This window comes from Aegilops tauschii, chromosome 3, assembly GCF_002575655.3.
Source record: "Aegilops tauschii subsp. strangulata cultivar AL8/78 chromosome 3, Aet v6.0, whole genome shotgun sequence".
Lineage (NCBI taxonomy): Eukaryota > Viridiplantae > Streptophyta > Magnoliopsida > Poales > Poaceae > Aegilops > Aegilops tauschii.
Window position 1 is genome coordinate 602,696,424 of NC_053037.3, and position 11,927 is coordinate 602,708,350.

General features: G+C 48.8%; 1 long non-coding RNA gene across 4 annotated transcripts; it reads right to left on the reverse strand.

Moving 5' to 3' along the window:
- Positions 1 to 502: 502 nt before the first annotated feature.
- On the reverse strand, positions 503 to 5,856 carry LOC109734347 (uncharacterized). Of its 4 annotated transcripts, XR_005752830.3 has the most exons (6): positions 5,661 to 5,854; positions 4,567 to 4,751; positions 3,537 to 3,667; positions 2,756 to 2,971; positions 2,539 to 2,628; positions 503 to 1,989 (listed from the first exon to the last, which is right to left on the reverse strand). It is a non-coding gene; the product is annotated as an uncharacterized lncRNA (long non-coding RNA). The 4 variants fall into 4 exon arrangements; XR_012205724.1 differs by having other exon boundaries at positions 3,537 to 4,916; positions 5,661 to 5,856; XR_012205723.1 differs by having other exon boundaries at positions 2,582 to 2,628; positions 3,537 to 4,751; positions 5,661 to 5,853.
- Positions 5,857 to 11,927: the final 6,071 nt, after the last annotated feature.

Genomic DNA, 11,927 nt, shown 5'->3' on the forward strand with positions numbered 1-11,927 from the left:
AACTCTAACATTAGATAGACCCATGTAAACTACATACATGTAACCCTTATAAACTTTTCACGTCTAATTTTTTTGCAATAGGCTTTTAACCTAGTATTCTCCTAAAAAAAGATACTTAAGTGAATAAAGCACTGCTCGAGATAGCATTGTGAGTTGGTTCATGCTAAGATCATGCGAACTTTCACAAGGATATCGACATTGACCACTCCACCTAGTAGATTCTCCAAGGGAAAAAAAATCCTATTCTACACATAGAGAAAACCTATATCATTCTTTAGTATAAATTAAGGCTTGACATTCCACTTCAGCTTATATTTTGTTCAATCTATATACATGGAAGATAATGTTGCACTAACAAATCAGAACTTGTATCATTAATTATTAGCAGCAAATATTCTTTCCATAAAAAATTAAACATGTCAAATTCTCGCCGTGAAATTATGTCTTGGGTCTAGCTTAACCTATTCAGCAAGCTACCATTGACCATGTTGTAGTTCATATGAAAAAGAGACGAACATCATATTCTGCTGAAAAACAACAATGTGAAGCCCTGTCCACCACATTTCGCTTCATATTACATTATTCTCACGTATCACACATACTACAATTCAACCATGCATATCAGTTAAATATAGGAATGGATCTCTAGTACAACAATATATGCACACTTTTTTTCCAAAGTGACTTCTATGTTTGCTACTACTATCTTCTACACACAGTCCCTACAGCAGAATTGACTGTGGTCTCAAGTTCCTTCTCCCACTAACCATCTCTGTCACAATTTTGTTGTAGCTATTCTAAATAGATGTTGTGGTCTGCCTCAGATACTCGTGCCTGAGAAGAGGCTACCCCATTGAACATGCATTGTTATACGCCAGGCAAGAAAACTCTGAATTGCACCACACAACACCGACCCCAATGTCACGTCCATGATCAAAATTAAGAAGTGTTCTTGGCTTCCAGCCTTGGCCAAAAACTGCACCAGAACTGCCAGAACGCCATGTGGTCTCTTAAGAGGCGGGAAGAGCTAGGGAGCACCATGACACGCCGTCTACAGCTCGGTGGTGGTGGTGGGTGGTGTTGATCTCATCACCCTGGCAATGGCTCCATGGAGGGTTAGGGATTTTTTGGAGCGTGCTATTACACTGGATGAGACGTGTGTCTCCCTCCCGTGAGCTTGCGATGATGGGATCATGGCCGTCGTCGTCCATGCCTAATTGGCACATGAAATTGAACGAAGAAACACTCAACATATTTCTTCATGCAAAATCAAATACTATTGCAACTAAAATATATAATGCAATAACGAGTGTTTCAATGTTCTTCTGTTTATAGTCAGCGGGCAACAAGGTACAAATATGTTCTTCTTTCATCAGTTGTTATGTTTGTGTACCTCAGGCTTGTAGACAATACGATTTTGTTAGCCTGCACCACTACACTGATCTTTTGAAATGATAAATTTTAGCAACTATGTCAACAGTACTAAGTCGCAGAAAAAAAAGAGAAATAACACCAACTTTAGCTTCACCAGAATTTCCTCAATATGTAGGAATAAAACAATGGATCTCAGCTACTATACATAAACCATGAAAATATGTAGAAACTTTAATTTTTCAACCAAAATAACACAATGGTGCATTGAAATAGGAAAAGAAGCACATAAACGACAATTACCTTCCTCGTGTAGTAGAGAAACACCATCAATGAATAGTCTCAATAAGCTTTCTGGATGTTTCAGTCTTCGGACGTAATATTCAGTTCTGACATAATATTTAGTTCAGAGAGGAAATCCCCGTGTAGTAAGGTATGTTGTGTATGCCGGCAATGTCGCGGGAGAGGCATGCCCCAGGAGTGGCACTGCAGATGCACGCGTTGCACCCCAGTCCCTCGCCATGCAACAGAGAAGCACCGCCACAGCTCGCTGGCCACCGGCAGGCAACAGCAAGGTGTGGCGCCGCAGACCCATGCCTTGTACCCCCATCCCTTGCCCTGCAAGGCAGCCCGTCGTCAGGATCAACACCATCTTTAATGTAATCTTTTCCAATACAAACCGCGTCTTTAAAATACAGCAGTGCAACACACTTACAGACCAAAGTACTCTAAAGTGATATTTCCAGTTCTCACAAAAAAGTGATATTTCCAAAATAAAAGTTTGGCGTTGCTAATTTCAGTATCTACATAGAGCAAAGCCTTTAACAGAAAAACATCAATGGATTTAAGATGGTGGGAGGATTCTGGATAGTTGGCCTCACCGGAAATAGAGGCGTTCGGTTGTGCTCGACGCGGATATGATAGTAAGACAGTGAATAAATCACAATTTTATTTCAGGTATGAATTATTAGGAATTTGATGCCACCTTAGAATTAACATATTGCATCTATATTTTGTAACATCTAATTGCAGGTCGTCAAGTGGCTCAGGTTGTAGGGTGTAGTTACAGATGTACAAAGATCACGACAATGAGTAAACATACTATCTAAATTTATTCTAAAAGTCATGCATCTAGACCAAACAAATTGAGTTTGGTAAACGGTATACGTGAATTTTCACAGCTTTGCTCAAGTCATCCGGATCCGGCCACCTCCAGCAGACCTCGCAAGTCATAACAATAGTTTCCTTGTGCTAACCCTGCAACCCATTAGTCAAAAACATCAAGTCTATTTAGATATGTATTGAAAAGTAAGGATTATAGGGAAAATAAGAGATATAATATAAAGATATAGTTCTGAAATTGTGTGGTAGTTCAGTGTCTCACCCTTCAGAACAATTTTCAGGAAGGTGTTCGGGTCCAATACAGTGGGTATATCATTGTTTCATTGCACATCCGTATCATCAATGATCCATCAAACAATGGCCACATCTCATTGTTGATCAACAGTGACTAATTTAACTTGAGATGCAAATAACCCATTGGTATAAAGCAGTTGTAATACCGAAGATCGTCTCCAGTCATCGTTGAGCAATCACCCGCCTATGAGTCAACAAAATTGATGTTGAGGACAGCGATGTTAAATTCAGATAAAACTCCATCATAAATCACTAAGAACATCAATTTCAAGGACCAACACCATGCCACTTTCCCAAACGCTTGGTGTCCTGAATCAAACTATTTCAATTGCATGATGTCTGTCGATGAAACAAAGCACAAGTACTGCAGATTGGAATGCTAGAAGACCCCCCCCCCCCCCCCCCCCCAACCTCGCATGTTTCTAAACATGAGAAAATCAGTTACTAAAGCCAAAATAATGCATATCTATATATTATGTAATTCACTCTAAAAAATGAAAATCACATTATACAAGTCAAGCATACTCAAAGGAACTGGCAATATTTTTGTCCAGCACATCTCAGTGGAACAGCTAATTCCAAGATGGGCATTATATGGCTCTCCCCAGCTTGGTAGGCTGCACCATGCTTCTTTCTCCAAATAGAAGAGCATAGTAAATGTTTTAGTAAATACATGGAGACGACGCATGGCACGAAACCATTATCCAGCAGTTGAAAAGCATCAAACTGGACGAGTTGACTTACTTTACCTGCTTGACAATCCCGCAGCCCCATCGAGCCTGGCGTCGAGCCCGCCAACCTCGGAGAATAATGAATCCCCACAGCTGCCGACTATTCCACCTGCTTCCACAAGCACCCCTTCGGCCGCCAGCAATGCCGCCTCCCGCCACCGATGGTCAACGTAAACATGCACAGAAACAATGAAATCGATAACACTTTTGCCCCCTCTATTACACATCAGAACCATCAAATTTCAAACCTCGTCACAAAGCAGAGCATAATGTACTCAATAAAAATCAAGTAACCCTCCCTCACCAGCATCTACTCAATTAGACTACTAATCCGGCTACCTTCTTTTCGGGGCAAAAAATAACAAATCTACACCACCCTCGCGCAAGCAAGAAGTAATATATAGTGAAAAAATCAAACACAAATTCGACGAAGAACACACTGTACGGACGCAACTATTTTCCACAATGTTATCTGGTGATAAATTTGCAACTATTTTTTGGACATATTTTCCACGAATGTCATCTGGTGAAAAATTTCTATTCGCTATGAAAACATTTGTCAATGTTTCACACTAAAAAAAATCAGATTTTTTAATTATTTTACTGTTCACCCAGGTTCAAGTGAGCTAGGGATTAGAACAACATTTTTGGACAAAGTACTACAGAAATAATCTAAGCAATCCTACTATAATATCAAGGCACACATATAAGTGATTATTCTCTCATGCAAACTGAAGTACTCCCTCTGTTTCTAAATATAAGTCCATTTAGAAATTTCAATATGGACTATATACGGATGCATATAGACATTCTTTAGAGTGTAGATTCATTCAGTAGTCCATATTGGAATCTGTAAAAAGACTTATATTTAGGAATGGAGGGAGTAGTATATATATCCACCTCACGGGCTACTATATTAAGATGGCCAAGCCTTTGTTAATCATATGAACATGGTACAGGCAAGGAGGACATTAGCTAAGAAATGTAGTATCAAAGATTAGATAGATGAACATGCAAAATTTGATGTAGAAAACAAGGATAATCTTACCTGAATCTCTTCCGATAACTGCGCCTTGGCAGAGATGATATAGAAAATCTCGACTGGGGTGTATTACTCGATGGGGGTGTCGTCTGGTAGCGGCGGCGTGCACGGCTGCATCAGAGTGTGACCCGCCACCACGGGCATAGGCGTTACAGATTGGCGAGTGGAGGTCGACGAAGGCGCTGGCATGCCTGCACGAGACATGCGCAAAATTATCAAATCAGCATTGAACGTACCATATAGATGGATCTCTCAAAATATACTCTCATTCATCAATTCCTTTTCAGAAAATAAATGAAGTGGCTGGACCAATCTTAGCTCTGCTTGTATGTTGCTGCTCCAAAATCTTCCTCGAACTGGAGATTGACGGTCATATACTATGCATTAACTCTAAGGCAGAAACTTATTATCATCTTCAAAATAAGCTCACGTGTAAGAAGATATCCATGAGAAGTACATCAAATTATGTATGAAAATATCTGAACCAAACAGAGCGCCTATTTATTCTCAGCTCATAGTTTTCATTCACTAAAATGTGCCGTTGGCCTAATATGCATGTCTGACCAAAAGTGTGATGAGGTGTTGGATCAGAGGTTTTAGTTAGGTCATGAACTGATCCCATCACTCAACAGTTAACACGAGAGTTTGGCGAGAGCAACAGAAAGTATGGTTAGCATATACGAAACACAAGTACAGATCCATAAGCAGAGGACACATGGCCTGTGTGTTACCTGTTGTGGTGAAACCGTATGCTTTTTGACCAAATATATATATGCAAGGCAACATGCAGATGAATAGCATGAAGATGTGGGCAAAAAGGCACACGTTTGTTTAAGTTGGTTTGATAGGATGCTTAAAATAAGAAGGTTTACTATAACCATGGGCCTTGTAGCAGAAGAAACAACAAAGTAACAATGCTGCCGAAACAAACGGGATCTAGGAATTAAAGCGTGGACAAAAGAATGCAAATACCGAATACTTGCAAGAATAGAAATGCAAATTAAAACGGATCTACTAACCCATAATTTTTAAATACAAATTATTTGAATATATTACAAATCAAAAGCTTGCAAGAATATAGATGGTCAGATGGAACATACCGAATACCGACAGCGCACTAAAGACAATCACGAGGCAAATGCCCTTTCCGAGACCTCATTGCAGTAAATGTTCGAATAATATCCTTATCATCAACGGACTTGAGTACCACCTGCTCATTGTAACTTGTAACACATGACTTGAACCATTCATTATTGATCTTGCTACGCAGTTTGTTCCCTGTTAAAAATAAGAAAACAGTTTTCTCTCTATTAGTGCTCGACAGAAAAACAGAAGTGTTCATAAAACTTTAGAAAATGACAAATAAAAAATACAGTCATGCAAACTTAAAGAAAATGACATGTTTGGCTTGAAGGAACAAGGATTATAGGATCAGGAAAATCAGCTTTATTGACAAAATCTGATCTATATAACTTTAAAGTAGATACTTGGTTGCAGCTAAAATAGAATCAAGTGCTGCCGGCAGGTCCGGTCCTCGGATTTTAGGGGCCCAGGGCGAAACAAAAATCCAGGGCCTTTAGTATAAAGGTCTAAATAATAATCAATCTATGTAGACATAAATTTAGAGGCAAAAAATAAGGGCATCTAAAATCATTAAGCATATCAAATAATAAAATCATCCGAGATGCAAATTAGTAAATTAGTAATGATAGTAACTATCTATCTCATCCAACAATTTCTTCTCAATGCATACTTTCGAGATGGCATGACAGTACTAAAATTGAAAAGGACTATTATTTTTGGAAATTAGCACAAAGCTATGATAATATAAGATCCAGTTAAAAATCATCATCAAGAATCTGCCTCTCGCCTCTGGTTCATAAAACCTGCTAGGGCATACCTTATCTGGAATCTGCCTCTCACCTCTTCTTGTGGTGAACGGCGTTTATTATCACCTGGACGGCAGTGCTAACGACCTGATTGGTAAACTCTAGAGATTAGAGAGGAGAAACAATCAGGCATATCGTTGGACAAATCTAGAATCAGAAACGCATAGGTCGCTGCTCGTTCGGAGGAAGAAAGATGAACAGCCAGATGTACGTACCTGGTGCCGCTGACGTCCTAGACTCCAGTCGAAATCAAATTAGGGTGCGGCGGTGCGGACACACCAGGAACCTAATTAGGGTGCGACGAGGACGACACGCTGGATCCTCATAGGGAAGGCTCCCCCAAACCATGGAAGCTGGCGTGGTCGCGTGGAGGACGATGATGACGACGGGAGGAAGCTGAAGTGGGTGAGGTGGAGCTCCTCCGTACGCGCACATTCCAACACCCGCCACCGCCTGCGATGAGGACGACGCGCCGGCTCCTCATAGGGAATCCCCCAAATCGTGGAATCTGGCGGGGTCACACGGAGGATGACGATGACGACGGGAGGAATTGGGGGAGGTGTAGCTTCACCATGGCCGAGTCGAGCGAAGGAGGCCGGCGGTGGCGATTTTTGTGGAGAGAAAGATCCGATCGAGATCGAGGGGGGAAGTGCAGGTGCAGGCGTGCGTGCGACCACGTGGAGACGCGAAATCTACCCTGTGCCGCAGCGACGGCGTCTCCCGGAGTTCGGCGGCAGGGATTGAAACCGCCCTGCCCTGGAGACTTGGCGGCGGCGTTTCCCGGAGTTCGGCGGCGGGGGCGGCGTCTCCCTCTCGGACGGCGGTGGCGGGGGCGGCGTCTCCCTCTCGGACGGCGGCGGCGGCGGCAACGATAGATGGGATCGATGGAGCTTTTTTTTTCTGGGTGTGGGGTTTTTTTGGGTGGCTGCGTGGATGGGAGGGGTGGGAAGAGGGTGAAAGAAAACCAGCGAAAAAAACCAGACGAAAATGGTAGGACGAAAATGATGGGACGAAAATAAAACCCGGAACGCAGACTACCAACTGAGACATTAGGAGTAGAGATACTTTCAGGAAGAAGCAGAATCATGAGTTCATGACAAGATCTGTTGATGCTGAGGCTTGCATTCATGCCAAAAAACAAAAAGAAGAGTGTTTGGATCCACTGAAATGTAAGTACTGAATTTTCGGAAACTCGCTGAAGTAGTGAAGTACGACGGCGTGCACGACATGATCGGCCACGGCATCTGAGGATCAGACCGGCGCGCCGGCATGGGAGCAACGTCCGTCCGCCTGGTCTTCCTAGGAACTCTTATTGATCAGATTTGTGGAAGGAATAAATATGTATGTTGTATGTATGCAATTGAAAACCATGAAATGTATTTGAAGCATGTATATATGCAAGTCATAATTGTGAAATACATATGCAAATGGCATGTCCTATTCTTGCCTGTGTGCAGTGTTAGCTCGTCTAAACCTGCCGCACTTGTCGTAAGTTTCAGTTTCAGAAAATAACGTAGTATAGGTTCAGTTAGACACCTGCTATTTTGCAGCTAGTTTTCAGCTAAGTTTTTGTTAGCGCCAGAAGACGCGGCTTGTGCAATCTGTGGCGAAGTTGTAGGGGTGACAGGAGCATGCTCGAGGTCGTGTGATGGCACGATCTAGTAGTTGAGCAAGTCTCGCTAAACGATTGATCGATCTCTGAATAAAAGGAAAGAGAAGCAGAAAAGCTGCAACAGTTCGCAGCGCAAAAACTTGCCTCGCCTCTCTAGTTCATCTTTGGCTTCGGCCTGAATCCACAACAACAATTGGCATCAGAACCTTCAAAGATCCATGACTGGAGGGCGTGGGACGAGGCAGGCCGGTGCTGGGAGCGAGCAGCAAGGCGACGGCAGTGGTGTCCAACAGGACGCCAGCGGCAACGATCATCAGGGCGTCGGCGGCGCTGGCGACGGCGCGCAACGCCTCGGCTCAAGGTCTCCCGCGCGCCATCGCAGGCTGTCGCGCTCGCCTCCGCCGCGTCGTGGACGGCACGGCGAACTGGTGGTGCGCGAGCAAGTGGTGAGGGAGAGCGGCGGCTCTGCCCAATATCCGACACTCACACGCACCAACTACGTCGACTGGGCCATGGTGATCCGCGCGCAACTGCAGGCTCAGGGCCTGTGGAAGGCCGTGGAGTATGGCGACTGCGACCGCGACGATCGCGCCGCGCTGCTCCGCGCGGTGCCTCCAGAGCTGATCCGCGCCCTCGCCGGCAAGGACTCGGCAAAGGAGGCGTGGGACACGCTGAGGACGATGCGCATGGGCAGTGAGCGCGTCCGGGAGGCCAGGGCACAGACCCGCCGACGCGAGTTCGAGGAGATACGTTTCCGCAATGGTGAGTCCATTGAGGAATTTTCTCTTCGTCTGACAGCGATTGTGAACGAGCTGGAGCTGCTGGGCGATCCCGTGACGGAGTACCGCGCCGTGCTGAAGTTTCTCCGCGCGGTGCCACGCAAGTTCAGGCAGATGTCCATGGCCATCGAATCCTTCGTCGACCTGCGAACGCTCTCGATCGAGGAGCTGTGCGGGCGACTACTGTCCGTTGAGGAGAGCTATGCCCCTGACGACGTCGACCGTGGCGTAGGCGAACTGCTCCTTACTGAGAGGGAGTGGCATGCACGCCAGCAGCGTCAAGACCGGGGCTCGTCCTCGGGCACCAAGGGACACTCTGGCTGGTGGACGTGGCGGCGGCGGCAAGAAGCCCACCGGCACGCAGCGGAAGGGCAAGTGCCGCTATTGTAACATTCCTGGCCACTGGGCCAGGGAGTGTCGCAAGGCGGAGCGCGATCGCCAGAACCAGGGCGAGTCGGCGAATCTGGCTGAGGCAGACGTGGAGCCTCCGGCGCTTCTGCTGGCGACCGTGGAGCAGGGCGAGCAGCCGGCCCAAGCCACGGGTCCGGCGGGCGAGGCGCAGGTGGTACCAGTGCGCGCGCAAGCGGTCTTCCTCAACGAAGAGCGCGTCGTCCCGGTCACCACCCGAGCGAGCGGCTCCTGGTACTTGGACACCGGTGTCAGCAGCCACATGACCGGGGCGCGAGACGCTTTCGTCAACCTCGACGAGACGGTGCACGGCTCCATGCGGTTCGGGGACGGATCGCTCGTCACGATCTGCGGAAAGGGCTGCGTCATGTTCCGGTGTGCCAACGGCAACCAGCGGATGCTCGCGGACGTCTACTTCATCCCCAAGTTGCGGGCCAACATAATCTCGCTCGGGCAGCTGGACGAGAACGGATACAAATCCGTGATCGAGGACGGGCACCTTTGTGTGTTCGACCAACGGAGGGAACTGCTCGTGCGGGTCAGGCGCACCGCAAACCGCGTGTACGTACTACGGCTGGACCTGGCCGCGCCGGCGTGCCTCGTGGCCAAACTGGACGACCCAGCGTGGCTATGGCATGCCCGCCTCGGCCACCTCCACTTCCACGCCATGAGCGCCATGTCCAGGAGGGGCATGGTCCGTGGGATGCCGCTGGTGGACCACATCGACGAGATCTGTGACGGGTTCACGATCGGGAAGCAGCATCGCCTAGCGTTCCCACGCGCGAGCCCGCACCGCGCCGGGCGCGCCCTGGACCTGGTACACACTGACCTTTGCGGCCCGATCAAGCCAGCGACTGCGGGCGGTAATCAGTATTTCCTTCTGGTCGTTGATGATTACAAAACATATATGTGGCTAGAGGTTCTCAGGTCCAAGGACGAGGCGTTCGCGCGCTTCAAGAAATTTCAGGCGCAGGCCGAGGCAAAGCAGAGCTGTCGCCTGCGCGCGTTCCGCTCAGACAGGGGCGGTGAGTTCAACTCTGGCGAGTTCAAGGCCCACTGCGAGCAGGGCGGCATCATGCATCACACCACTGCACCGTACTCGCCACAGCAGAACGGAGTCGTCGAATGCCGTAACCAGACGGTGGTCGAGATGGCCCGGTGCATGCTCAAGAGCATGGGCACGCCTGCGAAGTTCTGGGGGGAAGCTGCCAAGTGTGCCGTGTACGTGCTCAACAGAGCGCCCACAAGGAGTCTCAATGGGGTGACCCCGTACGAGGCTTGGAACGGGAGGAAGCCCACTGTCGCGCATCCGCGCACGTTCGGGTGCGTCGCCCACATGAAGAAGACGGGGCCCGGCGTGACCAAGCTCTCCGACCGCTCGGTGCTCACCGTGTTCGTCGGCTACGAGGAGGGATCCAAAGCCTATAGGGTGTACAACCTGGTGGCGAACCGGGTGCACGTCACACGCGATGTGGCGTTCGAGGAACGCCGCGCGTGGCCCTGGTCAACGGACGAAGCAGCGACGAAGCCCGGTCAGGAGGTGGCAACGTAGTCGTTCTCTGTGACATACATCACCGAGTCGGGGGAGCACATCATCGACAGGGGCGAGGAGTCCGCGCCAACGGCGACGCGGCACGTCTCCGAGCCCGCGACGCCGGCATTCGCCACGCCCGGACCAGGCGCACGGCAGTGAACGCCACCGTCACATGACAGCGCTCTGGACGCTGCGGTGGACACGGATGCGCCGCGTCGCTACAGGCGCATGGAGGACGTGTACGACACCGCCAAATCTGTGCAGGCACCGCCGGAAACGCCTGATCTACAGTTGGACGACGACGAGCTCGGGATGCTGTGCCTTGTCACAGCAGACGAGCCGGTGGGCGTGGAAGAGGCGCTCGCCTCCCCGGAGTGGACGGCCGCGATGCAAGAAGAGATGCAGGCCATCGTCGACAACAACACATGGTCGGTCGCCGCGACTCCTCCGGAGTGCTGCGCGATCGGTCTGAAGTGGGTCTTCAAACTGAAGAAGGACGCGGACGGCAACGTGATCAAGCACAAGGCCAGGCTCGTCGTCAAGGGCTACGCCCAGCGATAGGGGGTGGACTTCGACGAGGTGTTCGCGCCGGTGGCGCGGATGGAGACGGTGCGCGTGCTGATCGCGCTCGCCGCGCACGCTGGCTGGCAAGTCCATCACATGGATGTCTAGTCAGCGTTCTTGAACGGCGACCTGGCGGAGGAGGTGTACGTCCAACAGCCGGAGGGTTTCGTCAGTGCCGATGACCCTCGAGCCGTCCTCAAGCTGAGCAAAGCTCTGTATGGGCTACGACAGACGCCGCGTGCATGGTATGCCAAACTTGATGCCTCTCTCCATGAACTTGGCTTTGCGCATTCCTCTGGAGCACGCCGTGTACAGACGCGTCGCAGGCAGTTCATTCCTCCTCGTGGGGGTCTACGTCGACGACCTGGTCATCACTGGAGCTGACGGCGATGAGATCACGGCGTTCAAGGCCGAAATGCAGCACCTATTCAAGATGAGCGGCCTTGGGTTGCTGTCCTATTACCTTGGCATCGAGATGAAGCAGGAGCGGGGCAAGATCACGCTCTACTAGAGAGGATACGTGGAGAAGGTGCTCGAGCGCGCTGGGCTGAGCGGCTGCATGCAACCCATGCAGCAGACCT